The sequence below is a fragment of the Oryzias latipes genome, chromosome 6 (genome assembly GCF_053564925.1).
Source record: "Oryzias latipes strain Hd-rR chromosome 6, Olatipes_Hd-rR_3.1".
Lineage (NCBI taxonomy): Eukaryota > Metazoa > Chordata > Actinopteri > Beloniformes > Adrianichthyidae > Oryzias > Oryzias latipes.
In genome coordinates this window covers 10,526,244-10,553,435 of record NC_136242.1, presented here as the reverse complement: position 1 = coordinate 10,553,435, position 27,192 = coordinate 10,526,244, and the positions used below count along the sequence as shown (strand labels likewise).

Genomic DNA, 27,192 nt, shown 5'->3' with positions numbered 1-27,192 from the left:
GGGGCTGTGTTCATTCAATGCTGTTGTTCAAAGGTACCACATCAGTGACACAAAACACCCTAGAACGCTAAATTTAATCCACTTGAATGCAGTCAGCATAAAGCCTATGAGTCAAGTTTTTTTCAACTGTTTGTGTGTCTACGGTTAATTTGTGTCTCTAAATGTATACGTGAAAAATGATCCAAATATGGATATTTGTGAATTCATACGACCTACATTCTAGAACCGACATAGGTGTGTATACAAGACAGTGTTTCCTACTGACTGGCTGCTTTTTTCATTCACATCAGGACATGTGAAGCTTTTGTGGGGAGCTGGGATTTGAGGTGGGTCACCAAGTCCCACCTATTAACAGGCGTCCATGAGTCCAGTGTCCTGCTGCAAGAGTTGCTCTCATTGGCAGTGAAGTGGTTAGTTATCGCTTCTCGGCCTTTTGGCTAAGATCAAGTGTAGTATCTGTTCTTATCAGTTTAATATCTGATATGTCCTCCAGTGGAGGACAACGTATTAAGCCGATTTTTGAAGAACGGATGTGAAGGTGGAGCTTGCTCTATTCACTCCATGCATTGACCCAGTATTGCAGTGTTTCTGGGAACAGTGTCCACATGTTTAAATTGGTACAAAGAAAAAGTTTTCAGTCCAGCTGGTAGTGCTTGATTAATGTTAAAACGACTGTTTAGGTGAAATTAAATTCTGCCAGACTGTAACACTGTTTGCAAGTCACAGCACTCTCAAGGAGTCTGCTGTTGCAGCAGGGCATGGATGACATCATCCACGGCCAAACGTTTGATGCAGTGGAGGGGGCATGGTCCTCAAAGTCATCAAGTTAAAGGTTTTGCATCAGCGTCAGCATGCAACTTTTGAAGTAGTGGAGGGGCTGTGTTCATTCAATGCTGTTGTTCAAAGGTACCACATCAGTGACACAAAACACCCTAGAAGGCTAAATTCAATCCACTTGAATGCAGTCAGCATAAAGCCTATGAGTCAAGTTTTCTTCAACTGTCTGTGTGTCTACGGTTAATTTGTGTCTCTAAATGTATACGTGAAAAATGATCCAAATATGGATATTTGTGAATTCATACGACCTACATTCTAGAACCGACATAGGTGTGTATACAAGACAGTGTTTCCTACTGACTGGCTACTTTTTTCATTCACATCAGGACATGTGAAGCTTTTGTGGGGAGCTGGGATTTGAGGTGGGTCACCAAGTCCCACCTATTAACAGGCGTCCATGAGTCCAGTGTCCTGCTGCAAGAGTTGCTCTCATTGGCAGTGAAGTGGCTAGTTATCGCTTCTCAGCCTTTTGGCTAAGATCAAGTGTAGTATCTGTTCTTATCAGTTTAATATCTGATATGTCCTCCAGTGGAGGACAACGTATTAAGCCGATTTTTGAAGAACGGATGTGAAGGTGGAGCTTGCTCTATTCACTCCATGCATTGACCCAGTATTGCAGTGTTTCTGGGAACAGTGCCCACATCTTTAAATTGGTACAAAGAAAAAGTTTTTAGTCCAGCTGGTAGTGCTTGATTAATGTTAAAACGACTGTTTAGGTGAAATTAAATTCTGCCAGACTGTAACACTGTTTGCAAGTCACAGCACTCTCAAGGAGTCTGCTGTTGCAGCAGGGCATGGATGACATCATCCACGGCCAATCGTTTGATGCAGTGGAGGGGGCATGGTCGTCAAAGTCATCAAGTTAAAGGTTTTGCATCAGCGTCAGCATGCAACTTTTGATGTAGTGGAGGGGCTGTGTTCATTCAATGCTGTTGTTCAAAGGTACCACATCAGTGACACAAAACACCCTAGAAGGCTAAATTCAATCCACTTGAATGCAGTCAGCATAAAGCCTATGAGTCAAGTTTTCTTCAACTGTTTGTGTGTCTACGGTTAATTTGTGTCTCTAAATGTATACGTGAAAAATGATCCAAATATGGATATTTGTGAATTCATACGACCTACATTCTAGAACCGACATAGGTGTGTATACAAGACAGTGTTTCCTACTGACTGGCTGCTTTTTTCATTCACATCAGGACATGTGAAGCTTTTGTGGGGAGCTGGGATTTGAGGTGGGTCACCAAGTCCCACCTATTAACAGGCGTCCATGAGTCCAGTGTCCTGCTGCAAGAGTTGCTCTCATTGGCAGTGAAGTGGTTAGTTATCGCTTCTCGGCCTTTTGGCTAAGATCAAGTGTAGTATCTGTTCTTATCAGTTTAATATCTGATATGTCCTCCAGTGGAGGACAACCTATTAAGCCGATTTTTGAAGAACGGATGTGAAGGTGGAGCTTGCTCTATTCACTCCATGCATTGACCCAGTATTGCAGTGTTTCTGGGAACAGTGCCCACATCTTTAAATTGGTACAAAGAAAAAGTTTTTAGTCCAGCTGGTAGTGCTTGATTAATGTTAAAACGACTGTTTAGGTGAAATTAAATTCTGCCAGACTGTAACACTGTTTGCAAGTCACAGCACTCTCAAGGAGTCTGCTGTTGCAGCAGGGCATGGATGACATCATCCACGGCCAAACGTTTGATGCAGTGGAGGGGGCATGGTCCTCAAAGTCATCAAGTTAAAGGTTTTGTATCAGCGTCAGCATGCAACTTTTGATGTAGTGGAGGGGCTGTGTTCATTCAATGCTGTTGTTCAAAGGTACCACATCAGTGACACAAAACACCCTAGAAGGCTAAATTCAATCCACTTGAATGCAGTCAGCATAAAGCCTATGAGTCAAGTTTTTGTTCAACTGTTTGTGTGTCTACGGTTAATTTGTGTCTCTAAATGTATACGTGAAAAATGATCCAAATATGGATATTTGTGAATTCATACGACCTACATTCTAGAACCGACATAGGTGTGTATACAAGACAGTGTTTCCTACTGACTGGCTGCTTTTTTCATTCACATCAGGACATGTGAAGCTTTTGTGGGGAGCTGGGATTTGAGGTGGGTCACCAAGTCCCACCTATTAACAGGCGTCCATGAGTCCAGTGTCCTGCTGCAAGAGTTGCTCTCATTGGCAGTGAAGTGGTTAGTTATCGCTTCTCGGCCTTTTGGCTAAGATCAAGTGTAGTATCTGTTCTTATCAGTTTAATATCTGATATGTCCTCCAGTGGAGGACAACCTATTAAGCCGATTTTTGAAGAACGGATGTGAAGGTGGAGCTTGCTCTATTCACTCCATGCATTGACCCAGTATTGCAGTGTTTCTGGGAACAGTGCCCACATCTTTAAATTGGTACAAAGAAAAAGTTTTCAGTCCAGCTGGTAGTGCTTGATTAATGTTAAAACGACTGTTTAGGTGAAATTAAATTCTGCCAGACTGTAACACTGTTTGCAAGTCACAGCACTCTCAAGGAGTCTGCTGTTGCAGCAGGGCATGGATGACATCATCCACGGCCAATCGTTTGATGCAGTGGAGGGGGCATGGTCCTCAAAGTCATCAAGTTAAAGGTTTTGTATCAGCGTCAGCATGCAACTTTTGATGTAATGGAGGGGCTGTGTTCATTCAATGCTGTTGTTCAAAGGTACCACATCAGTGACACAAAACACCCTAGAAGGCTAAATTCAATCCACTTGAATGCAGTCAGCATAAAGCCTATGAGTCAAGTTTTCTTCAACTGTTTGTGTGTCTACGGTTAATTTGTGTCTCTAAATGTATATGTGAAAAATGATCCAAATATGGATATTTGTGAATTCATACGACCTACATTCTAGAACCGACATAGGTGTGTATACAAGACAGTGTTTCCTACTGACTGGCTGCTTTTTTCATTCACATCAGGACATGTGAAGCTTTTGTGGGGAGCTGGGATTTGAGGTGGGTCACCAAGTCCCACCTATTAACAGGCGTCCATGAGTCCAGTGTCCTGCTGCAAGAGTTGCTCTCATTGGCAGTGAAGTGGTTAGTTATCGCTTCTCGGCCTTTTGGCTAAGATCAAGTGTAGTATCTGTTCTTATCAGTTTAATATCTGATATGTCCTCCAGTGGAGGACAACGTATTAAGCCGATTTTTGAAGAACGGATGTGAAGGTGGAGCTTGCTCTATTCACTCCATGCATTGACCCAATATTGCAGTGTTTCTGGGAACAGTGCCCACATCTTTAAATTGGTACAAAGAAAAAGTTTATAGTCCAGCTGGTAGTGCTTGATTAATGTTAAAACGACTGTTTAGGTGAAATTAAATTCTGCCAGACTGTAACACTGTTTGCAAGTCACAGCACTCTCAAGGAGTCTGCTGTTGCAGCAGGGCATGGATGACATCATCCACGGCCAATCGTTTGATGCAGTGGAGGGGGCATGGTCCTCAAAGTCATCAAGTTAAAGGTTTTGCATCAGCGTCAGCATGCAACTTTTGATGTAGTGGAGGGGCTGTGTTCATTCAATGCTGTTGTTCAAAGGTACCACATCAGTGACACAAAACACCCTAGAAGGCTAAATTCAATCCACTTGAATGCAGTCAGCATAAAGCCTATGAGTCAAGTTTTCTTCAACTGTTTGTGTGTCTACGGTTAATTTGTGTCTCTAAATGTATACGTGAAAAATGATCCAAATATGGATATTTGTGAATTCATACGACCTACATTCTAGAACCGACATAGGTGTGTATACAAGACAGTGTTTCCTACTGACTGGCTGCTTTTTTCATTCACATCAGGACATGTGAAGCTTTTGTGTGGAGCTGGGATTTGAGGTGGGTCACCAAGTCCCACCTATTAACAGGCGTCCATGAGTCCAGTGTCCTGCTGCAAGAGTTGCTCTCATTGGCAGTGAAGTGGTTAGTTATCGCTTCTCGGCCTTTTGGCTAAGATCAAGTGTAGTATCTGTTCTTATCAGTTTAATATCTGATATGTCCTCCAGTGGAGGACAACGTATTAAGCCGATTTTTGAAGAACGGATGTGAAGGTGGAGCTTGCTCTATTCACTCCATGCATTGACCCAGTATTGCAGTGTTTCTGGGAACAGTGCCCACATCTTTAAATTGGTACAAAGAAAAAGTTTATAGTCCAGCTGGTAGTGCTTGATTAATGTTAAAACGACTGTTTAGGTGAAATTAAATTCTGCCAGACTGTAACACTGTTAGCAAGTCACAGCACTCTCAAGGAGTCTGCTGTTGCAGCAGGGCATGGATGACATCATCCACGGCCAATCGTTTGATGCAGTGGAGGGGGCATGGTCCTCAAAGTCATCAAGTTAAAGGTTTTGCATCAGCGTCAGCATGCAACTTTTGATGTAGTGGAGGGGCTGTGTTCATTCAATGCTGTTGTTCAAAGGTACCACATCAGTGACACAAAACACCCTAGAAGGCTAAATTCAATCCACTTGAATGCAGTCAGCATAAAGCCTATGAGTCAAGTTTTCTTCAACTGTTTGTGTGTCTACGGTTAATTTGTGTCTCTAAATGTATACGTGAAAAATGATCCAAATATGGATATTTGTGAATTCATACGACCTACATTCTAGAACCGACATAGGTGTGTATACAAGACAGTGTTTCCTACTGACTGGCTGCTTTTTTCATTCACATCAGGACATGTGAAGCTTTTGTGGGGAGCTGGGATTTGAGGTGGGTCACCAAGTCCCACCTATTAACAGGCGTCCATGAGTCCAGTGTCCTGCTGCAAGAGTTGCTCTCATTGGCAGTGAAGTGGCTAGTTATCGCTTCTCAGCCTTTTGGCTAAGATCAAGTGTAGTATCTGTTCTTATCAGTTTAATATCTGATATGTCCTCCAGTGGAGGACAACGTATTAAGCCGATTTTTGAAGAACGGATTTGAAGGTGGAGCTTGCTCTATTCACTCCATGCATTGACCCAGTATTGCAGTGTTTCTGGGAACAGTGCCCACATCTTTAAATTGGTACAAAGAAAAAGTTTTTAGTCCAGCTGGTAGTGCTTGATTAATGTTAAAACGACTGTTTAGGTGAAATTAAATTCTGCCAGACTGTAACACTGTTTGCAAGTCACAGCACTCTCAAGGAGTCTGCTGTTGCAGCAGGGCATGGATGACATCATCCACGGCCAAACGTTTGATGCAGTGGAGGGGGCATGGTCCTCAAAGTCATCAAGTTAAAGGTTTTGCATCAGCGTCAGCATGCAACTTTTGAAGTAGTGGAGGGGCTGTGTTCATTCAATGCTGTTGTTCAAAGGTACCACATCAGTGACACAAAACACCCTAGAAGGCTAAATTCAATCCACTTGAATGCAGTCAGCATAAAGCCTATGAGTCAAGTTTTCTTCAACTGTTTGTGTGTCTACAGTTAATTTGTGTCTCTAAATGTATACGTGAAAAATGATTCAAATATGGATATTTGTGAATTCATACGACCTACATTCTAGAACCGACATAGGTGTGTATACAAGACAGTGTTTCCTACTGACTGGCTGCTTTTTTCATTCACATCAGGACATGTGAAGCTTTTGTTGTGGGGAGCTGGGATTTGAGGTGGGTCACCAAGTCCCACCTATTAACAGGCGTCCATGAGTCCAGTGTCCTGCTGCAAGAGTTGCTCTCATTGGCAGTGAAGTGGTTAGTTATCGCTTCTCGGCCTTTTGGCTAAGATCAAGTGTAGTATCTGTTCTTATCAGTTTAATATCTGATATGTCCTCCAGTGGAGGACAACGTATTAAGCCGATTTTTGAAGAACGGATGTGAAGGTGGAGCTTGCTCTATTCACTCCATGCATTGACCCAGTATTGCAGTGTTTCTGGGAACAGTGCCCACATCTTTAAATTGGTACAAAGAAAAAGTTTATAGTCCAGCTGGTAGTGCTTGATTAATGTTAAAACGACTGTTTAGGTGAAATTAAATTCTGCCAGACTGTAACACTGTTTGCAAGTCACAGCACTCTCAAGGAGTCTGCTGTTGCAGCAGGGCATGGATGACATCATCCACGGCCAATCGTTTGATGCAGTGGAGGGGGCATGGTCGTCAAAGTCATCAAGTTAAAGGTTTTGCATCAGCGTCAGCATGCAACTTTTGATGTAGTGGAGGGGCTGTGTTCATTCAATGCTGTTGTTCAAAGGTACCACATCAGTGACACAAAACACCCTAGAAGGCTAAATTCAATCCACTTGAATGCAGTCAGCATAAAGCCTATGAGTCAAGTTTTCTTCAACTGTTTGTGTGTCTACGGTTAATTTGTGTCTCTAAATGTATACGTGAAAAATGATCCAAATATGGATATTTGTGAATTCATACGACCTACATTCTAGAACCGACATAGGTGTGTATACAAGACAGTGTTTCCTACTGACTGGCTGCTTTTTTCATTCACATCAGGACATGTGAAGCTTTTGTGGGGAGCTGGGATTTGAGGTGGGTCACCAAGTCCCACCTATTAACAGGCGTCCATGAGTCCAGTGTCCTGCTGCAAGAGTTGCTCTCATTGGCAGTGAAGTGGTTAGTTATCGCTTCTCGGCCTTTTGGCTAAGATCAAGTGTAGTATCTGTTCTTATCAGTTTAATATCTGATATGTCCTCCAGTGGAGGACAACCTATTAAGCCGATTTTTGAAGAACGGATGTGAAGGTGGAGCTTGCTCTATTCACTCCATGCATTGACCCAGTATTGCAGTGTTTCTGGGAACAGTGCCCACATCTTTAAATTGGTACAAAGAAAAAGTTTTTAGTCCAGCTGGTAGTGCTTGATTAATGTTAAAACGACTGTTTAGGTGAAATTAAATTCTGCCAGACTGTAACACTGTTTGCAAGTCACAGCACTCTCAAGGAGTCTGCTGTTGCAGCAGGGCATGGATGACATCATCCACGGCCAAACGTTTGATGCAGTGGAGGGGGCATGGTCCTCAAAGTCATCAAGTTAAAGGTTTTGTATCAGCGTCAGCATGCAACTTTTGATGTAGTGGAGGGGCTGTGTTCATTCAATGCTGTTGTTCAAAGGTACCACATCAGTGACACAAAACACCCTAGAAGGCTAAATTCAATCCACTTGAATGCAGTCAGCATAAAGCCTATGAGTCAAGTTTTTGTTCAACTGTTTGTGTGTCTACGGTTAATTTGTGTCTCTAAATGTATACGTGAAAAATGATCCAAATATGGATATTTGTGAATTCATACGACCTACATTCTAGAACCGACATAGGTGTGTATACAAGACAGTGTTTCCTACTGACTGGCTGCTTTTTTCATTCACATCAGGACATGTGAAGCTTTTGTGGGGAGCTGGGATTTGAGGTGGGTCACCAAGTCCCACCTATTAACAGGCGTCCATGAGTCCAGTGTCCTGCTGCAAGAGTTGCTCTCATTGGCAGTGAAGTGGTTAGTTATCGCTTCTCGGCCTTTTGGCTAAGATCAAGTGTAGTATCTGTTCTTATCAGTTTAATATCTGATATGTCCTCCAGTGGAGGACAACCTATTAAGCCGATTTTTGAAGAACGGATGTGAAGGTGGAGCTTGCTCTATTCACTCCATGCATTGACCCAGTATTGCAGTGTTTCTGGGAACAGTGCCCACATCTTTAAATTGGTACAAAGAAAAAGTTTTCAGTCCAGCTGGTAGTGCTTGATTAATGTTAAAACGACTGTTTAGGTGAAATTAAATTCTGCCAGACTGTAACACTGTTTGCAAGTCACAGCACTCTCAAGGAGTCTGCTGTTGCAGCAGGGCATGGATGACATCATCCACGGCCAATCGTTTGATGCAGTGGAGGGGGCATGGTCCTCAAAGTCATCAAGTTAAAGGTTTTGTATCAGCGTCAGCATGCAACTTTTGATGTAATGGAGGGGCTGTGTTCATTCAATGCTGTTGTTCAAAGGTACCACATCAGTGACACAAAACACCCTAGAAGGCTAAATTCAATCCACTTGAATGCAGTCAGCATAAAGCCTATGAGTCAAGTTTTCTTCAACTGTTTGTGTGTCTACGGTTAATTTGTGTCTCTAAATGTATACGTGAAAAATGATCCAAATATGGATATTTGTGAATTCATACGACCTACATTCTAGAACCGACATAGGTGTGTATACAAGACAGTGTTTCCTACTGACTGGCTGCTTTTTTCATTCACATCAGGACATGTGAAGCTTTTGTGGGGAGCTGGGATTTGAGGTGGGTCACCAAGTCCCACCTATTAACAGGCGTCCATGAGTCCAGTGTCCTGCTGCAAGAGTTTCTGTCATTGCCAGTGAAGTGGTTAGTTATCGCTTCTCGGCCTTTTGGCTAAGATCAAGTGTAGTATCTGTTCTTATCAGTTTAATATCTGATATGTCCTCCAGTGGAGGACAACGTATTAAGCCGATTTTTGAAGAACGGATGTGAAGGTGGAGCTTGCTCTATTCACTCCATGCATTGACCCAATATTGCAGTGTTTCTGGGAACAGTGCCCACATCTTTAAATTGGTACAAAGAAAAAGTTTATAGTCCAGCTGGTAGTGCTTGATTAATGTTAAAACGACTGTTTAGGTGAAATTAAATTCTGCCAGACTGTAACACTGTTTGCAAGTCACAGCACTCTCAAGGAGTCTGCTGTTGCAGCAGGGCATGGATGACATCATCCACGGCCAATCGTTTGATGCAGTGGAGGGGGCATGGTCCTCAAAGTCATCAAGTTAAAGGTTTTGCATCAGCGTCAGCATGCAACTTTTGATGTAGTGGAGGGGCTGTGTTCATTCAATGCTGTTGTTCAAAGGTACCACATCAGTGACACAAAACACCCTAGAAGGCTAAATTCAATCCACTTGAATGCAGTCAGCATAAAGCCTATGAGTCAAGTTTTCTTCAACTGTTTGTGTGTCTACGGTTAATTTGTGTCTCTAAATGTATACGTGAAAAATGATCCAAATATGGATATTTGTGAATTCATACGACCTACATTCTAGAACCGACATAGGTGTGTATACAAGACAGTGTTTCCTACTGACTGGCTGCTTTTTTCATTCACATCAGGACATGTGAAGCTTTTGTGTGGAGCTGGGATTTGAGGTGGGTCACCAAGTCCCACCTATTAACAGGCGTCCATGAGTCCAGTGTCCTGCTGCAAGAGTTGCTCTCATTGGCAGTGAAGTGGTTAGTTATCGCTTCTCGGCCTTTTGGCTAAGATCAAGTGTAGTATCTGTTCTTATCAGTTTAATATCTGATATGTCCTCCAGTGGAGGACAACGTATTAAGCCGATTTTTGAAGAACGGATGTGAAGGTGGAGCTTGCTCTATTCACTCCATGCATTGACCCAGTATTGCAGTGTTTCTGGGAACAGTGCCCACATCTTTAAATTGGTACAAAGAAAAAGTTTATAGTCCAGCTGGTAGTGCTTGATTAATGTTAAAACGACTGTTTAGGTGAAATTAAATTCTGCCAGACTGTAACACTGTTAGCAAGTCACAGCACTCTCAAGGAGTCTGCTGTTGCAGCAGGGCATGGATGACATCATCCACGGCCAATCGTTTGATGCAGTGGAGGGGGCATGGTCCTCAAAGTCATCAAGTTAAAGGTTTTGCATCAGCGTCAGCATGCAACTTTTGATGTAGTGGAGGGGCTGTGTTCATTCAATGCTGTTGTTCAAAGGTACCACATCAGTGACACAAAACACCCTAGAAGGCTAAATTCAATCCACTTGAATGCAGTCAGCATAAAGCCTATGAGTCAAGTTTTCTTCAACTGTTTGTGTGTCTACGGTTAATTTGTGTCTCTAAATGTATACGTGAAAAATGATCCAAATATGGATATTTGTGAATTCATACGACCTACATTCTAGAACCGACATAGGTGTGTATACAAGACAGTGTTTCCTACTGACTGGCTGCTTTTTTCATTCACATCAGGACATGTGAAGCTTTTGTGGGGAGCTGGGATTTGAGGTGGGTCACCAAGTCCCACCTATTAACAGGCGTCCATGAGTCCAGTGTCCTGCTGCAAGAGTTGCTCTCATTGGCAGTGAAGTGGTTAGTTATCGCTTCTCGGCCTTTTGGCTAAGATCAAGTGTAGTATCTGTTCTTATCAGTTTAATATCTGATATGTCCTCCAGTGGAGGACAACGTATTAAGCCGATTTTTGAAGAACGGATTTGAAGGTGGAGCTTGCTCTATTCACTCCATGCATTGACCCAGTATTGCAGTGTTTCTGGGAACAGTGCCCACATCTTTAAATTGGTACAAAGAAAAAGTTTTTAGTCCAGCTGGTAGTGCTTGATTAATGTTAAAACGACTGTTTAGGTGAAATTAAATTCTGCCAGACTGTAACACTGTTTGCAAGTCACAGCACTCTCAAGGAGTCTGCTGTTGCAGCAGGGCATGGATGACATCATCCACGGCCAAACGTTTGATGCAGTGGAGGGGGCATGGTCCTCAAAGTCATCAAGTTAAAGGTTTTGCATCAGCGTCAGCATGCAACTTTTGAAGTAGTGGAGGGGCTGTGTTCATTCAATGCTGTTGTTCAAAGGTACCACATCAGTGACACAAAACACCCTAGAAGGCTAAATTCAATCCACTTGAATGCAGTCAGCATAAAGCCTATGAGTCAAGTTTTCTTCAACTGTTTGTGTGTCTACAGTTAATTTGTGTCTCTAAATGTTTACGTGAAAAATGATTCAAATATGGATATTTGTGAATTCATACGACCTACATTCTAGAACCGACATAGGTGTGTATACAAGACAGTGTTTCCTACTGACTGGCTGCTTTTTTCATTCACATCAGGACATGTGAAGCTTTTGTTGTGGGGAGCTGGGATTTGAGGTGGGTCACCAAGTCCCACCTATTAACAGGCGTCCATGAGTCCAGTGTCCTGCTGCAAGAGTTGCTCTCATTGGCAGTGAAGTGGTTAGTTATCGCTTCTCGGCCTTTTGGCTAAGATCAAGTGTAGTATCTGTTCTTATCAGTTTAATATCTGATATGTCCTCCAGTGGAGGACAACGTATTAAGCCGATTTTTGAAGAACGGATGTGAAGGTGGAGCTTGCTCTATTCACTCCATGCATTGACCCAGTATTGCAGTGTTTCTGGGAACAGTGCCCACATCTTTAAATTGGTACAAAGAAAAAGTTTATAGTCCAGCTGGTAGTGCTTGATTAATGTTAAAACGACTGTTTAGGTGAAATTAAATTCTGCCAGACTGTAACACTGTTTGCAAGTCACAGCACTCTCAAGGAGTCTGCTGTTGCAGCAGGGCATGGATGACATCATCCACGGCCAAACGTTTGATGCAGTGGAGGGGGCATGGTCCTCAAAGTCATCAAGTTAAAGGTTTTGTATCAGCGTCAGCATGCAACTTTTGATGTAATGGAGGGGCTGTGTTCATTCAATGCTGTTGTTCAAAGGTACCACATCAGTGACACAAAACACCCTAGAAGGCTAAATTCAATCCACTTGAATGCAGTCAGCATAAAGCCTATGAGTCAAGTTTTCTTCAACTGTTTGTGTGTCTACGGTTAATTTGTGTCTCTAAATGTATACGTGAAAAATGATCCAAATATGGATATTTGTGAATTCATACGACCTACATTCTAGAACCGACATAGGTGTGTATACAAGACAGTGTTTCCTACTGACTGGCTGCTTTTTTCATTCACATCAGGACATGTGAAGCTTTTGTGGGGAGCTGGGATTTGAGGTGGGTCACCAAGTCCCACCTATTAACAGGCGTCCATGAGTCCAGTGTCCTGCTGCAAGAGTTTCTGTCATTGCTAGTGAAGTGGTTAGTTATCGCTTCTCGGCCTTTTGGCTAAGATCAAGTGTAGTATCTGTTCTTATCAGTTTAATATCTGATATGTCCTCCAGTGGAGGACAACGTATTAAGCCGATTTTTGAAGAACGGATGTGAAGGTGGAGCTTGCTCTATTCACTCCATGCATTGACCCAATATTGCAGTGTTTCTGGGAACAGTGCCCACATCTTTAAATTGGTACAAAGAAAAAGTTTATAGTCCAGCTGGTAGTGCTTGATTAATGTTAAAACGACTGTTTAGGTGAAATTAAATTCTGCCAGACTGTAACACTGTTTGCAAGTCACAGCACTCTCAAGGAGTCTGCTGTTGCAGCAGGGCATGGATGACATCATCCACGGCCAATCGTTTGATGCAGTGGAGGGGGCATGGTCCTCAAAGTCATCAAGTTAAAGGTTTTGCATCAGCGTCAGCATGCAACTTTTGATGTAGTGGAGGGGCTGTGTTCATTCAATGCTGTTGTTCAAAGGTACCACATCAGTGACACAAAACACCCTAGAAGGCTAAATTCAATCCACTTGAATGCAGTCAGCATAAAGCCTATGAGTCAAGTTTTCTTCAACTGTTTGTGTGTCTACGGTTAATTTGTGTCTCTAAATGTATACGTGAAAAATGATCCAAATATGGATATTTGTGAATTCATACGACCTACATTCTAGAACCGACATAGGTGTGTATACAAGACAGTGTTTCCTACTGACTGGCGGTTTTTTCATTCACATCAGGACATGTGAAGCTTTTGTGGGGAGCTGGGATTTGAGGTGGGTCACCAAGTCCCACCTATTAACAGGCGTCCATGAGTCCAGTGTCCTGCTGCAAGAGTTGCTCTCATTGGCAGTGAAGTGGTTAGTTATCGCTTCTCGGCCTTTTGGCTAAGATCAAGTGTAGTATCTGTTCTTATCAGTTTAATATCTGATATGTCCTCCAGTGGAGGACAACGTATTAAGCCGATTTTTGAAGAACGGATTTGAAGGTGGAGCTTGCTCTATTCACTCCATGCATTGACCCAGTATTGCAGTGTTTCTGGGAACAGTGCCCACATCTTTAAATTGGTACAAAGAAAAAGTTTTTAGTCCAGCTGGTAGTGCTTGATTAATGTTAAAACGACTGTTTAGGTGAAATTAAATTCTGCCAGACTGTAACACTGTTTGCAAGTCACAGCACTCTCAAGGAGTCTGCTGTTGCAGCAGGGCATGGATGACATCATCCACGGCCAAACGTTTGATGCAGTGGAGGGGGCATGGTCCTCAAAGTCATCAAGTTAAAGGTTTTGCATCAGCGTCAGCATGCAACTTTTGAAGTAGTGGAGGGGCTGTGTTCATTCAATGCTGTTGTTCAAAGGTACCACATCAGTGACACAAAACACCCTAGAAGGCTAAATTCAATCCACTTGAATGCAGTCAGCATAAAGCCTATGAGTCAAGTTTTCTTCAACTGTTTGTGTGTCTACAGTTAATTTGTGTCTCTAAATGTATACGTGAAAAATGATTCAAATATGGATATTTGTGAATTCATACGACCTACATTCTAGAACCGACATAGGTGTGTATACAAGACAGTGTTTCCTACTGACTGGCTGCTTTTTTCATTCACATCAGGACATGTGAAGCTTTTGTGGGGAGCTGGGATTTGAGGTGGGTCACCAAGTCCCACCTATTAACAGGCGTCCATGAGTCCAGTGTCCTGCTGCAAGAGTTGCTCTCATTGGCAGTGAAGTGGTTAGTTATCGCTTCTCGGCCTTTTGGCTAAGATCAAGTGTAGTATCTGTTCTTATCAGTTTAATATCTGATATGTCCTCCAGTGGAGGACAACGTATTAAGCCGAATTTTGAAGAACGGATGTGAAGGTGGATCTTACTCTATTCACTCCATCCATTGACCCAGTATTGCAGTGTTTCTGGGAACAGTGCCCACATCTTTAAATTGGTACAAAGAAAAAGTCTATAGTACAGCTGGTAGTGCTTGATTAATGTTAAAACGACTGTTTAGGTGAAATTAAATTCTGCCAGACTGTAACACTGTTTGCAAGTCACAGCACTCTCAAGGAGTCTGCTGTTGCAGCAGGGCATGGATGACATCATCCACGGCCAAACGTTTGATGCAGTGGAGGGGGCATGGTCCTCAAAGTCATCAAGTTAAAGGTTTTGCATCAGCGTCAGCATGCAACTTTTGAAGTAGTGGAGGGGCTGTGTTCATTTAATGCTGTTGTTCAAAGGTACCACATCAGTGACACAAAACGCCCTAGAAGGCTAAATTCAATCCACTTGAATGCAGTCAGCATAAAGCCTATGAGTCAAGTTTTCTTCAACTGTTTGTGTGTCTACGGTTAATTTGTGTCTCTAAATGTATACGTGAAAAATGATCCAAATATGGATATTTGTGAATTCATACGACCTACATTCTAGAACCGACATAGGTGTGTATACAAGACAGTGTTTCCTACTGACTGGCTGCTTTTTTCATTCACATCAGGACATGTGAAGCTTTTGTGGGGAGCTGGGATTTGAGGTGGGTCACCAAGTCCCACCTATTAACAGGCGTCCATGAGTCCAGTGTCCTGCTGCAAGAGTTGCTCTCATTGGCAGTGAAGTGGTTAGTTATCGCTTCTCGGCCTTTTGGCTAAGATCAAGTGTAGTATCTGTTCTTATCAGTTTAATATCTGATATGTCCTCCAGTGGAGGACAACGTATTAAGCCGATTTTTGAAGAACGGATTTGAAGGTGGAGCTTGCTCTATTCACTCCATGCATTGACCCAGTATTGCAGTGTTTCTGGGAACAGTGCCCACATCTTTAAATTGGTACAAAGAAAAAGTTTTTAGTCCAGCTGGTAGTGCTTGATTAATGTTAAAACGACTGTTTAGGTGAAATTAAATTCTGCCAGACTGTAACACTGTTTGCAAGTCACAGCACTCTCAAGGAGTCTGCTGTTGCAGCAGGGCATGGATGACATCATCCACGGCCAAACGTTTGATGCAGTGGAGGGGGCATGGTCCTCAAAGTCATCAAGTTAAAGGTTTTGCATCAGCGTCAGCATGCAACTTTTGATGTAGTGGAGGGGCTGTGTTCATTCAATGCTGTTGTTCAAAGGTACCACATCAGTGACACAAAACACCCTAGAAGGCTAAATTCAATCCACTTGAATGCAGTCAGCATAAAGCCTATGAGTCAAGTTTTCTTCAACTGTTTGTGTGTCTACGGTTAATTTGTGTCTCTAAATGTATACGTGAAAAATGATCCAAATATGGATATTTGTGAATTCATACGACCTACATTCTAGAACCGACATAGGTGTGTATACAAGACAGTGTTTCCTACTGACTGGCTACTTTTTTCATTCACATCAGGACATGTGAAGCTTTTGTGGGGAGCTGGGATTTGAGGTGGGTCACCAACTCCCACCTATTAACAGGCGTCCATGAGTCCAGTGTCCTGCTGCAAGAGTTGCTCTCATTGCCAGTGAAGTGGTTAGTTATCGCTTCTCGGCCTTTTGGCTAAGATCAAGTGTAGTATCTGTTCTTATCAGTTTAATATCTGATATGTCCTCCAGTGGAGGACAACGTATTAAGCTGATTTTTGAATAACGGATGTGAAGGTGGAGCTTGCTCTATTCACTCCATGCATTGACCCAGTATTGCAGTGTTTCTGGGAACAATGCCCACATCTTTAAATTGGTACAAAGAAAAAGTTTTTAGTCCAGCTGGTAGTGCTTGATTAATGTTAAAACGACTGTTTAGGTGAAATTAAATTCTGCCAGACTGTAACACTGTTTGCAAGTCACAGCACTCTCAAGGAGTCTGCTGTTGCAGCAGGGCATGGATGACATCATCCACGGCCAAACGTTTGATGCAGTGGAGGGGGCATGGTCCTCAAAGTCATCAAGTTAAAGGTTTTGTATCAGCGTCAGCATGCAACTTTTGATGTAGTGGAGGGGCTGTGTTCATTCAATGCTGTTGTTCAAAGGTACCACATCAGTGACACAAAACACCCTAGAAGGCTAAATTCAATCCACTTGAATGCAGTCAGCATAAAGCCTATGAGTCAAGTTTTCTTCAACTGTTTGTGTGTCTACGGTTAATTTGTGTCTCTAAATGTATACGTGAAAAATGATCCAAATATGGATATTTGTGAATTCATACGACCTACATTCTAGAACCGACATAGGTGTGTATACAAGACAGTGTTTCCTACTGACTGGCTGCTTTTTTCATTCACATCAGGACATGTGAAGCTTTTGTGGGGAGCTGGGATTTGAGGTGGGTCACCAAGTCCCACCTATTAACAGGCGTCCATGAGTCCAGTGTCCTGCTGCAAGAGTTTCTCTCATTGCCAGTGAAGTGGTTAGTTATCGCTTCTCGGCCTTTTGGCTAAGATCAAGTGTAGTATCTGTTCTTATCAGTTTAATATCTGATATGTCCTCCAGTGGAGGACAACGTATTAAGCTGATTTTTGAAGAACGGATGTGAAGGTGGAGCTTGCTCTATTCACTCCATGCATTGACCCAGTATTGCAGTGTTTCTGGGAACAGTGCCCACATCTTTAAATTGGTACAAAGAAAAAGTTTTTAGTCCAGCTGGTAGTGCTTGATTAATGTTAAAACGACTGTTTAGGTGAAATTAAATTCTGCCAGACTGTAACACTGTTTGCAAGTCACAGCACTCTCAAGGAGTCTGCTGTTGCAGCAGGGCATGGATGACATCATCCACGGCCAAACGTTTGATGCAGTGGAGGGGGCATGGTCCTCAAAGTCATCAAGTTAAAGGTTTTGCATCAGCGTCAGCATGCAACTTTTGAAGTAGTGGAGGGGCTGTGTTCATTTAATGCTGTTGTTCAAAGGTACCACATCAGTGACACAAAACACCCTAGAAGGCTAAATTCAATCCACTTGAATGCAGTCAGCATAAAGCCTATGAGTCAAGTTTTCTTCAACTGTTTGTGTGTCTACGGTTAATTTGTGTCTCTAAATGTATACGTGAAAAATGATCCAAATATGGATATTTGTGAATTCATACGACCTACATTCTAGAACCGACATAGGTGTGTATACAAGACAGTGTTTCCTACTGACTGGCTGCTTTTTTCATTCACATCAGGACATGTGAAGCTTTTGTGGGGAGCTGGGATTTGAGGTGGGTCACCAAGTCCCACCTATTAACAGGCGTCCATGAGTCCAGTGTCCTGCTGCAAGAGTTGCTCTCATTGGCAGTGAAGTGGTTAGTTATCGCTTCTCGGCCTTTTGGCTAAGATCAAGTGTAGTATCTGTTCTTATCAGTTTAATATCTGATATGTCCTCCAGTGGAGGACAACGTATTAAGCCGATTTTTGAAGAACGGATGTGAAGGTGGAGCTTGCTCTATTCACTCCATGCATTGACCCAGTATTGCAGTGTTTCTGGGAACAGTGCCCACATCTTTAAATTGGTACAAAGAAAAAGTTTATAGTCCAGCTGGTAGTGCTTGATTAATGTTAAAACGACTGTTTAGGTGAAATTAAATTCTGCCAGACTGTAACACTGTTTGCAAGTCACAGCACTCTCAAGGAGTCTGCTGTTGCAGCAGGGCATGGATGACATCATCCACGGCCAAACGTTTGATGCAGTGGAGGGGGCATGGTCCTCAAAGTCATCAAGTTAAAGGTTTTGCATCAGCGTCAGCATGCAACTTTTGAAGTAGTGGAGGGGCTGTGTTCATTCAATGCTGTTGTTCAAAGGTACCACATCAGTGACACAAAACACCCTAGAAGGCTAAATTCAATCCACTTGAATGCAGTCAGCATAAAGCCTATGAGTCAAGTTTTCTTCAACTGTTTGTGTGTCTACGGTTAATTTGTGTCTCTAAATGTATACGTGAAAAATGATCCAAATATGGATATTTGTGAATTCATACGACCTACATTCTAGAACCGACATAGGTGTGTATACAAGACAGTGTTTCCTACTGACTGGCTGCTTTTTTCATTCACATCAGGACATGTGAAGCTTTTGTGTGGAGCTGGGATTTGAGGTGGGTCACCAAGTCCCACCTATTAACAGGCGTCCATGAGTCCAGTGTCCTGCTGCAAGAGTTGCTCTCATTGGCAGTGAAGTGGTTAGTTATCGCTTCTCGGCCTTTTGGCTAAGATCAAGTGTAGTATCTGTTCTTATCAGTTTAATATCTGATATGTCCTCCAGTGGAGGACAACGTATTAAGCCGATTTTTGAAGAACGGATTTGAAGGTGGAGCTTGCTCTATTCACTCCATGCATTGACCCAGTATTGCAGTGTTTCTGGGAACAGTGCCCACATCTTTAAATTGGTACAAAGAAAAAGTTTTTAGTCCAGCTGGTAGTGCTTGATTAATGTTAAAACGACTGTTTAGGTGAAATTAAATTCTGCCAGACTGTAACACTGTTTGCAAGTCACAGCACTCTCAAGGAGTCTGCTGTTGCAGCAGGGCATGGATGACATCATCCACGGCCAAACGTTTGATGCAGTGGAGGGGGCATGGTCCTCAAAGTCATCAAGTTAAAGGTTTTGCATCAGCGTCAGCATGCAACTTTTGAAGTAGTGGAGGGGCTGTGTTCATTCAATGCTGTTGTTCAAAGGTACCACATCAGTGACACAAAACACCCTAGAAGGCTAAATTCAATCCACTTGAATGCAGTCAGCATAAAGCCTATGAGTCAAGTTTTCTTCAACTGTTTGTGTGTCTACAGTTAATTTGTGTCTCTAAATGTATACGTGAAAAATGATTCAAATATGGATATTTGTGAATTCATACGACCTACATTCTAGAACCGACATAGGTGTGTATACAAGACAGTGTTTCCTACTGACTGGCTGCTTTTTTCATTCACATCAGGACATGTGAAGCTTTTGTGGGGAGCTGGGATTTGAGGTGGGTCACCAAGTCCCACCTATTAACAGGCGTCCATGAGTCCAGTGTCCTGCTGCAAGAGTTGCTCTCATTGGCAGTGAAGTGGTTAGTTATCGCTTCTCGGCCTTTTGGCTAAGATCAAGTGTAGTATCTGTTCTTATCAGTTTAATATCTGATATGTCCTCCAGTGGAGGACAACGTATTAAGCCGAATTTTGAAGAACGGATGTGAAGGTGGATCTTACTCTATTCACTCCATCCATTGACCCAGTATTGCAGTGTTTCTGGGAACAGTGCCCACATCTTTAAATTGGTACAAAGAAAAAGTCTATAGTCCAGCTGGTAGTGCTTGATTAATGTTAAAACGACTGTTTAGGTGAAATTAAATTCTGCCAGACTGTAACACTGTTTGCAAGTCACAGCACTCTCAAGGAGTCTGCTGTTGCAGCAGGGCATGGATGACATCATCCACGGCCAAACGTTTGATGCAGTGGAGGGGGCATGGTCCTCAAAGTCATCAAGTTAAAGGTTTTGCATCAGCGTCAGCATGCAACTTTTGAAGTAGTGGAGGGGCTGTGTTCATTTAATGCTGTTGTTCAAAGGTACCACATCAGTGACACAAAACGCCCTAGAAGGCTAAATTCAATCCACTTGAATGCAGTCAGCATAAAGCCTATGAGTCAAGTTTTCTTCAACTGTTTGTGTGTCTACGGTTAATTTGTGTCTCTAAATGTATACGTGAAAAATGATCCAAATATGGATATTTGTGAATTCATACGACCTACATTCTAGAACCGACATAGGTGTGTATACAAGACAGTGTTTCCTACTGACTGGCTGCTTTTTTCATTCACATCAGGACATGTGAAGCTTTTGTGGGGAGCTGGGATTTGAGGTGGGTCACCAAGTCCCACCTATTAACAGGCGTCCATGAGTCCAGTGTCCTGCTGCAAGAGTTGCTCTCATTGGCAGTGAAGTGGTTAGTTATCGCTTCTCGGCCTTTTGGCTAAGATCAAGTGTAGTATCTGTTCTTATCAGTTTAATATCTGATATGTCCTCCAGTGGAGGACAACGTATTAAGCCGATTTTTGAAGAACGGATGTGAAGGTGGAGCTTGCTCTATTCACTCCATGCATTGACCCAGTATTGCAGTGTTTCTGGGAACAGTGCCCACATCTTTAAATTGGTACAAAGAAAAAGTTTTTAGTCCAGCTGGTAGTGCTTGATTAATGTTAAAACGACTGTTTAGGTGAAATTAAATTCTGCCAGACTGTAACACTGTTTGCAAGTCACAGCACTCTCAAGGAGTCTGCTGTTGCAGCAGGGCATGGATGACATCATCCACGGCCAAACGTTTGATGCAGTGGAGGGGGCATGGTCCTCAAAGTCATCAAGTTAAAGGTTTTGCATCAGCGTCAGCATGCAACTTTTGATGTAGTGGAGGGGCTGTGTTCATTCAATGCTGTTGTTCAAAGGTACCACATCAGTGACACAAAACACCCTAGAAGGCTAAATTCAATCCACTTGAATGCAGTCAGCATAAAGCCTATGAGTCAAGTTTTCTTCAACTGTTTGTGTGTCTACGGTTAATTTGTGTCTCTAAATGTATACGTGAAAAATGATCCAAATATGGATATTTGTGAATTCATACGACCTACATTCTAGAACCGACATAGGTGTGTATACAAGACAGTGTTTCCTACTGACTGGCTACTTTTTTCATTCACATCAGGACATGTGAAGCTTTTGTGGGGAGCTGGGATTTGAGGTGGGTCACCAACTCCCACCTATTAACAGGCGTCCATGAGTCCAGTGTCCTGCTGCAAGAGTTGCTCTCATTGCCAGTGAAGTGGTTAGTTATCGCTTCTCGGCCTTTTGGCTAAGATCAAGTGTAGTATCTGTTCTTATCAGTTTAATATCTGATATGTCCTCCAGTGGAGGACAACGTATTAAGCTGATTTTTGAAGAACGGATGTGAAGGTGGAGCTTGCTCTATTCACTCCATGCATTGACCCAGTATTGCAGTGTTTCTGGGAACAGTGCCCACATCTTTAAATTGGTACAAAGAAAAAGTTTTTAGTCCAGCTGGTAGTGCTTGATTAATGTTAAAACGACTGTTTAGGTGAAATTAAATTCTGCCAGACTGTAACACTGTTTGCAAGTCACAGCACTCTCAAGGAGTCTGCTGTTGCAGCAGGGCATGGATGACATCATCCACGGCCAAACGTTTGATGCAGTGGAGGGGGCATGGTCCTCAAAGTCATCAAGTTAAAGGTTTTGCATCAGCGTCAGCATGCAACTTTTGAAGTAGTGGAGGGGCTGTGTTCATTTAATGCTGTTGTTCAAAGGTACCACATCAGTGACACAAAACGCCCTAGAAGGCTAAATTCAATCCACTTGAATGCAGTCAGCATAAAGCCTATGAGTCAAGTTTTCTTCAACTGTTTGTGTGTCTACGGTTAATTTGTGTCTCTAAATGTATACGTGAAAAATGATCCAAATATGGATATTTGTGAATTCATACGACCTACATTCTAGAACCGACATAGGTGTGTATACAAGACAGTGTTTCCTACTGACTGGCTGCTTTTTTCATTCACATCAGGACATGTGAAGCTTTTGTGGGGAGCTGGGATTTGAGGTGGGTCACCAAGTCCCACCTATTAACAGGCGTCCATGAGTCCAGTGTCCTGCTGCAAGAGTTGCTCTCATTGGCAGTGAAGTGGTTAGTTATCGCTTCTCGGCCTTTTGGCTAAGATCAAGTGTAGTATCTGTTCTTATCAGTTTAATATCTGATATGTCCTCCAGTGGAGGACAACGTATTAAGCCGATTTTTGAAGAACGGATTTGAAGGTGGAGCTTGCTCTATTCACTCCATGCATTGACCCAGTATTGCAGTGTTTCTGGGAACAGTGCCCACATCTTTAAATTGGTACAAAGAAAAAGTTTTTAGTCCAGCTGGTAGTGCTTGATTAATGTTAAAACGACTGTTTAGGTGAAATTAAATTCTGCCAGACTGTAACACTGTTTGCAAGTCACAGCACTCTCAAGGAGTCTGCTGTTGCAGCAGGGCATGGATGACATCATCCACGGCCAAACGTTTGATGCAGTGGAGGGGGCATGGTCCTCAAAGTCATCAAGTTAAAGGTTTTGCATCAGCGTCAGCATGCAACTTTTGAAGTAGTGGAGGGGCTGTGTTCATTCAATGCTGTTGTTCAAAGGTACCACATCAGTGACACAAAACACCCTAGAAGGCTAAATTCAATCCACTTGAATGCAGTCAGCATAAAGCCTATGAGTCAAGTTTTCTTCAACTGTTTGTGTGTCTACAGTTAATTTGTGTCTCTAAATGTATACGTGAAAAATGATTCAAATATGGATATTTGTGAATTCATACGACCTACATTCTAGAACCGACATAGGTGTGTATACAAGACAGTGTTTCCTACTGACTGGCTGCTTTTTTCATTCACATCAGGACATGTGAAGCTTTTGTGGGGAGCTGGGATTTGAGGTGGGTCACCAAGTCCCACCTATTAACAGGCGTCCATGAGTCCAGTGTCCTGCTGCAAGAGTTGCTCTCATTGGCAGTGAAGTGGTTAGTTATCGCTTCTCGGCCTTTTGGCTAAGATCAAGTGTAGTATCTGTTCTTATCAGTTTAATATCTGATATGTCCTCCAGTGGAGGACAACGTATTAAGCCGAATTTTGAAGAACGGATGTGAAGGTGGATCTTACTCTATTCACTCCATCCATTGACCCAGTATTGCAGTGTTTCTGGGAACAGTGCCCACATCTTTAAATTGGTACAAAGAAAAAGTCTATAGTCCAGCTGGTAGTGCTTGATTAATGTTAAAACGACTGTTTAGGTGAAATTAAATTCTGCCAGACTGTAACACTGTTTGCAAGTCACAGCACTCTCAAGGAGTCTGCTGTTGCAGCAGGGCATGGATGACATCATCCACGGCCAAACGTTTGATGCAGTGGAGGGGGCATGGTCCTCAAAGTCATCAAGTTAAAGGTTTTGCATCAGCGTCAGCATGCAACTTTTGAAGTAGTGGAGGGGCTGTGTTCATTTAATGCTGTTGTTCAAAGGTACCACATCAGTGACACAAAACACCCTAGAAGGCTAAATTCAATCCACTTGAATGCAGTCAGCATAAAGCCTATGAGTCAAGTTTTCTTCAACTGTTTGTGTGTCTACGGTTAATTTGTGTCTCTAAATGTATACGTGAAAAATGATCCAAATATGGATATTTGTGAATTCATACGACCTACATTCTAGAACCGACATAGGTGTGTATACAAGACAGTGTTTCCTACTGACTGGCTGCTTTTTTCATTCACATCAGGACATGTGAAGCTTTTGTGGGGAGCTGGGATTTGAGGTGGGTCACCAAGTCCCACCTATTAACAGGCGTCCATGAGTCCAGTGTCCTGCTGCAAGAGTTGCTCTCATTGGCAGTGAAGTGGTTAGTTATCGCTTCTCTGCCTTTTGGCTAAGATCAAGTGTAGTATCTGTTCTTATCAGTTTAATATCTGATATGTCCTCCAGTGGAGGACAACGTATTAAGCCGATTTTTGAAGAACGGATGTGAAGGTGGAGCTTGCTCTATTCACTCCATGCATTGACCCAGTATTGCAGTGTTTCTGGGAACAGTGCCCACATCTTTAAATTGGTACAAAGAAAAAGTTTTTAGTCCAGCTGGTAGTGCTTGATTAATGTTAAAACGACTGTTTAGGTGAAATTAAATTCTGCCAGACTGTAACACTGTTTGCAAGTCACAGCACTCTCAAGGAGTCTGCTGTTGCAGCAGGGCATGGATGACATCATCCACGGCCAAACGTTTGATGCAGTGGAGGGGGCATGGTCCTCAAAGTCATCAAGTTAAAGGTTTTGCATCAGCGTCAGCATGCAACTTTTGATGTAGTGGAGGGGCTGTGTTCATTCAATGCTGTTGTTCAAAGGTACCACATCAGTGACACAAAACACCCTAGAAGGCTAAATTCAATCCACTTGAATGCAGTCAGCATAAAGCCTATGAGTCAAGTTTTCTTCAACTGTTTGTGTGTCTACGGTTAATTTGTGTCTCTAAATGTATACGTGAAAAATGATCCAAATATGGATATTTGTGAATTCATACGACCTACATTCTAGAACCGACATAGGTGTGTATACAAAACAGTGTTTCCTACTGACTGGCTACTTTTTTCATTCACATCAGGACATGTGAAGCTTTTGTGGGGAGCTGGGATTTGAGGTGGGTCACCAAGTCCCACCTATTAACAGGCGTCCATGAGTCCAGTGTCCTGCTGCAAGAGTTGCTCTCATTGCCAGTGAAGTGGTTAGTTATCGCTTCTCGGCCTTTTGGCTAAGATCAAGTGTAGTATCTGTTCTTATCAGTTTAATATCTGATATGTCCTCCAGTGGAGGACAACGTATTAAGCTGATTTTTGAATAACGGATGTGAAGGTGGAGCTTGCTCTATTCACTCCATGCATTGACCCAGTATTGCAGTGTTTCTGGGAACAGTGCCCACATCTTTAAATTGGTACAAAGAAAAAGTTTATAGTCCAGCTGGTAGTGCTTGATTAATGTTAAAACGACTGTTTAGGTGAAATTAAATTCTGCCAGACTGTAACACTGTTTGCAAGTCACAGCACTCTCAAGGAGTCTGCTGTTGCAGCAGGGCATGGATGACATCATCCACGGCCAAACGTTTGATGCAGTGGAGGGGGCATGGTCCTCAAAGTCATCAAGTTAAAGGTTTTGTATCAGCGTCAGCATGCAACTTTTGATGTAGTGGAGGGGCTGTGTTCATTCAATGCTGTTGTTCAAAGGTACCACATCAGTGACACAAAACACCCTAGAAGGCTAAATTCAATCCACTTGAATGCAGTCAGCATAAAGCCTATGAGTCAAGTTTTCTTCAACTGTTTGTGTGTCTACGGTTAATTTGTGTCTCTAAATGTATACGTGAAAAATGATCCAAATATGGATATTTGTGAATTCATACGACCTACATTCTAGAACCGACATAGGTGTGTATACAAGACAGTGTTTCCTACTGACTGGCTGCTTTTTTCATTCACATCAGGACATGTGAAGCTTTTGTGGGGAGCTGGGATTTGAGGTGGGTCACCAAGTCCCACCTATTAACAGGCGTCCATGAGTCCAGTGTCCTGCTGCAAGAGTTTCTCTCATTGCCAGTGAAGTGGTTAGTTATCGCTTCTCGGCCTTTTGGCTAAGATCAAGTGTAGTATCTGTTCTTATCAGTCTAATATCTGATATGTCCTCCAGTGGAGGACAACGTATTAAGCTGATTTTTGAAGAACGGATGTGAAGGTGGAGCTTGCTCTATTCACTCCATGCATTGACCCAGTATTGCAGTGTTTCTGGGAACAGTGCCCACATCTTTAAATTGGTACAAAGAAAAAGTTTTTAGTCCAGCTGGTAGTGCTTGATTAATGTTAAAACGACTGTTTAGGTGAAATTAAATTCTGCCAGACTGTAACACTGTTTGCAAGTCACAGCACTCTCAAGGAGTCTGCTGTTGCAGCAGGGCATGGATGACATCATCCACGGCCAAACGTTTGATGCAGTGGAGGGGGCATGGTCCTCAAAGTCATCAAGTTAAAGGTTTTGCATCAGCGTCAGCATGCAACTTTTGAAGTAGTGGAGGGGCTGTGTTCATTTAATGCTGTTGTTCAAAGGTACCACATCAGTGACACAAAACACCCTAGAAGGCTAAATTCAATCCACTTGAATGCAGTCAGCATAAAGCCTATGAGTCAAGTTTTCTTCAACTGTTTGTGTGTCTACGGTTAATTTGTGTCTCTAAATGTATACGTGAAAAATGATCCAAATATGGATATTTGTGAATTCATACGACCTACATTCTAGAACCGACATAGGTGTGTATACAAGACAGTGTTTCCTACTGACTGGCTGCTTTTTTCATTCACATCAGGACATGTGAAGCTTTTGTGGGGAGCTGGGATTTGAGGTGGGTCACCAAGTCCCACCTATTAACAGGCGTCCATGAGTCCAGTGTCCTGCTGCAAGAGTTGCTCTCATTGGCAGTGAAGTGGTTAGTTATCGCTTCTCGGCCTTTTGGCTAAGATCAAGTGTAGTATCTGTTCTTATCAGTTTAATATCTGATCTGTCCTCCAGTGGAGGACAACGTATTAAGCCGATTTTTGAAGAACGGATGTGAAGGTGGAGCTTGCTCTATTCACTCCATGCATTGACCCAGTATTGCAGTGTTTCTGGGAACAGTGCCCACATCTTTAAATTGGTACAAAGAAAAAGTTTATAGTCCAGCTGGTAGTGCTTGATTAATGTTAAAACGACTGTTTAGGTGAAATTAAATTCTGCCAGACTGTAACACTGTTTGCAAGTCACAGCACTCTCAAGGAGTCTGCTGTTGCAGCAGGGCATGGATGACATCATCCACGGCCAAACGTTTGATGCAGTGGAGGGGGCATGGTCCTCAAAGTCATCAAGTTAAAGGTTTTGCATCAGCGTCAGCATGCAACTTTTGAAGTAGTGGAGGGGCTGTGTTCATTCAATGCTGTTGTTCAAAGGTACCACATCAGTGACACAAAACACCCTAGAAGGCTAAATTCAATCCACTTGAATGCAGTCAGCATAAAGCCTATGAGTCAAGTTTTCT

The 27,192-nt window shown here is 42.6% G+C and overlaps 31 non-coding genes across 31 annotated transcripts; all 31 read left to right on the top strand.

Moving 5' to 3' along the window:
• The first annotated feature begins 417 nt into the window (after positions 1–417).
• Positions 418–608, top strand: LOC144992769 (U2 spliceosomal RNA). The gene has a single exon (XR_013656835.1). It is a non-coding gene; the product is annotated as a U2 spliceosomal RNA (small nuclear RNA).
• Positions 609–1,290: 682 nt separating this feature from the next.
• On the top strand, positions 1,291–1,481 carry LOC144992712 (U2 spliceosomal RNA). The gene has a single exon (XR_013656781.1). It is a non-coding gene; the product is annotated as a U2 spliceosomal RNA (small nuclear RNA).
• Positions 1,482–2,163: 682 nt separating this feature from the next.
• LOC144993001 (U2 spliceosomal RNA) lies at positions 2,164–2,354 on the top strand. The gene has a single exon (XR_013657030.1). It is a non-coding gene; the product is annotated as a U2 spliceosomal RNA (small nuclear RNA).
• A 683-nt stretch (positions 2,355–3,037) lies between these two features.
• LOC144992996 (U2 spliceosomal RNA) lies at positions 3,038–3,228 on the top strand. The gene has a single exon (XR_013657025.1). It is a non-coding gene; the product is annotated as a U2 spliceosomal RNA (small nuclear RNA).
• Positions 3,229–3,910: 682 nt separating this feature from the next.
• Positions 3,911–4,101, top strand: LOC144992802 (U2 spliceosomal RNA). The gene has a single exon (XR_013656866.1). It is a non-coding gene; the product is annotated as a U2 spliceosomal RNA (small nuclear RNA).
• A 682-nt stretch (positions 4,102–4,783) lies between these two features.
• On the top strand, positions 4,784–4,974 carry LOC144992631 (U2 spliceosomal RNA). The gene has a single exon (XR_013656700.1). It is a non-coding gene; the product is annotated as a U2 spliceosomal RNA (small nuclear RNA).
• A 682-nt stretch (positions 4,975–5,656) lies between these two features.
• LOC144992696 (U2 spliceosomal RNA) lies at positions 5,657–5,847 on the top strand. The gene has a single exon (XR_013656765.1). It is a non-coding gene; the product is annotated as a U2 spliceosomal RNA (small nuclear RNA).
• Positions 5,848–6,532: 685 nt separating this feature from the next.
• On the top strand, positions 6,533–6,723 carry LOC144992630 (U2 spliceosomal RNA). Its single transcript, XR_013656699.1, has one exon. It is a non-coding gene; the product is annotated as a U2 spliceosomal RNA (small nuclear RNA).
• Positions 6,724–7,405: 682 nt separating this feature from the next.
• On the top strand, positions 7,406–7,596 carry LOC144992990 (U2 spliceosomal RNA). Its single transcript, XR_013657018.1, has one exon. It is a non-coding gene; the product is annotated as a U2 spliceosomal RNA (small nuclear RNA).
• A 683-nt stretch (positions 7,597–8,279) lies between these two features.
• Positions 8,280–8,470, top strand: LOC144992981 (U2 spliceosomal RNA). Its single transcript, XR_013657009.1, has one exon. It is a non-coding gene; the product is annotated as a U2 spliceosomal RNA (small nuclear RNA).
• Positions 8,471–9,152: 682 nt separating this feature from the next.
• On the top strand, positions 9,153–9,343 carry LOC144992801 (U2 spliceosomal RNA). The gene has a single exon (XR_013656865.1). It is a non-coding gene; the product is annotated as a U2 spliceosomal RNA (small nuclear RNA).
• Positions 9,344–10,025: 682 nt separating this feature from the next.
• On the top strand, positions 10,026–10,216 carry LOC144992629 (U2 spliceosomal RNA). Its single transcript, XR_013656698.1, has one exon. It is a non-coding gene; the product is annotated as a U2 spliceosomal RNA (small nuclear RNA).
• Positions 10,217–10,898: 682 nt separating this feature from the next.
• LOC144992883 (U2 spliceosomal RNA) lies at positions 10,899–11,089 on the top strand. Its single transcript, XR_013656939.1, has one exon. It is a non-coding gene; the product is annotated as a U2 spliceosomal RNA (small nuclear RNA).
• A 685-nt stretch (positions 11,090–11,774) lies between these two features.
• On the top strand, positions 11,775–11,965 carry LOC144992627 (U2 spliceosomal RNA). The gene has a single exon (XR_013656696.1). It is a non-coding gene; the product is annotated as a U2 spliceosomal RNA (small nuclear RNA).
• Positions 11,966–12,647: 682 nt separating this feature from the next.
• Positions 12,648–12,838, top strand: LOC144992799 (U2 spliceosomal RNA). The gene has a single exon (XR_013656863.1). It is a non-coding gene; the product is annotated as a U2 spliceosomal RNA (small nuclear RNA).
• A 681-nt stretch (positions 12,839–13,519) lies between these two features.
• On the top strand, positions 13,520–13,710 carry LOC144992872 (U2 spliceosomal RNA). The gene has a single exon (XR_013656932.1). It is a non-coding gene; the product is annotated as a U2 spliceosomal RNA (small nuclear RNA).
• A 682-nt stretch (positions 13,711–14,392) lies between these two features.
• Positions 14,393–14,583, top strand: LOC144992878 (U2 spliceosomal RNA). The gene has a single exon (XR_013656935.1). It is a non-coding gene; the product is annotated as a U2 spliceosomal RNA (small nuclear RNA).
• A 682-nt stretch (positions 14,584–15,265) lies between these two features.
• On the top strand, positions 15,266–15,456 carry LOC144992860 (U2 spliceosomal RNA). Its single transcript, XR_013656921.1, has one exon. It is a non-coding gene; the product is annotated as a U2 spliceosomal RNA (small nuclear RNA).
• A 682-nt stretch (positions 15,457–16,138) lies between these two features.
• Positions 16,139–16,329, top strand: LOC144992764 (U2 spliceosomal RNA). The gene has a single exon (XR_013656831.1). It is a non-coding gene; the product is annotated as a U2 spliceosomal RNA (small nuclear RNA).
• A 682-nt stretch (positions 16,330–17,011) lies between these two features.
• LOC144992718 (U2 spliceosomal RNA) lies at positions 17,012–17,202 on the top strand. Its single transcript, XR_013656787.1, has one exon. It is a non-coding gene; the product is annotated as a U2 spliceosomal RNA (small nuclear RNA).
• Positions 17,203–17,884: 682 nt separating this feature from the next.
• On the top strand, positions 17,885–18,075 carry LOC144992626 (U2 spliceosomal RNA). Its single transcript, XR_013656695.1, has one exon. It is a non-coding gene; the product is annotated as a U2 spliceosomal RNA (small nuclear RNA).
• A 682-nt stretch (positions 18,076–18,757) lies between these two features.
• Positions 18,758–18,948, top strand: LOC144992848 (U2 spliceosomal RNA). The gene has a single exon (XR_013656910.1). It is a non-coding gene; the product is annotated as a U2 spliceosomal RNA (small nuclear RNA).
• A 682-nt stretch (positions 18,949–19,630) lies between these two features.
• LOC144992877 (U2 spliceosomal RNA) lies at positions 19,631–19,821 on the top strand. The gene has a single exon (XR_013656934.1). It is a non-coding gene; the product is annotated as a U2 spliceosomal RNA (small nuclear RNA).
• Positions 19,822–20,503: 682 nt separating this feature from the next.
• On the top strand, positions 20,504–20,694 carry LOC144992625 (U2 spliceosomal RNA). The gene has a single exon (XR_013656694.1). It is a non-coding gene; the product is annotated as a U2 spliceosomal RNA (small nuclear RNA).
• Positions 20,695–21,376: 682 nt separating this feature from the next.
• Positions 21,377–21,567, top strand: LOC144992707 (U2 spliceosomal RNA). Its single transcript, XR_013656776.1, has one exon. It is a non-coding gene; the product is annotated as a U2 spliceosomal RNA (small nuclear RNA).
• A 682-nt stretch (positions 21,568–22,249) lies between these two features.
• Positions 22,250–22,440, top strand: LOC144992837 (U2 spliceosomal RNA). The gene has a single exon (XR_013656899.1). It is a non-coding gene; the product is annotated as a U2 spliceosomal RNA (small nuclear RNA).
• Positions 22,441–23,122: 682 nt separating this feature from the next.
• On the top strand, positions 23,123–23,313 carry LOC144992876 (U2 spliceosomal RNA). Its single transcript, XR_013656933.1, has one exon. It is a non-coding gene; the product is annotated as a U2 spliceosomal RNA (small nuclear RNA).
• Positions 23,314–23,995: 682 nt separating this feature from the next.
• LOC144992711 (U2 spliceosomal RNA) lies at positions 23,996–24,186 on the top strand. Its single transcript, XR_013656780.1, has one exon. It is a non-coding gene; the product is annotated as a U2 spliceosomal RNA (small nuclear RNA).
• Positions 24,187–24,868: 682 nt separating this feature from the next.
• LOC144993004 (U2 spliceosomal RNA) lies at positions 24,869–25,059 on the top strand. The gene has a single exon (XR_013657032.1). It is a non-coding gene; the product is annotated as a U2 spliceosomal RNA (small nuclear RNA).
• A 682-nt stretch (positions 25,060–25,741) lies between these two features.
• Positions 25,742–25,932, top strand: LOC144992709 (U2 spliceosomal RNA). The gene has a single exon (XR_013656778.1). It is a non-coding gene; the product is annotated as a U2 spliceosomal RNA (small nuclear RNA).
• A 682-nt stretch (positions 25,933–26,614) lies between these two features.
• On the top strand, positions 26,615–26,805 carry LOC144992827 (U2 spliceosomal RNA). Its single transcript, XR_013656890.1, has one exon. It is a non-coding gene; the product is annotated as a U2 spliceosomal RNA (small nuclear RNA).
• The last annotated feature ends 387 nt before the right edge of the window (positions 26,806–27,192 follow it).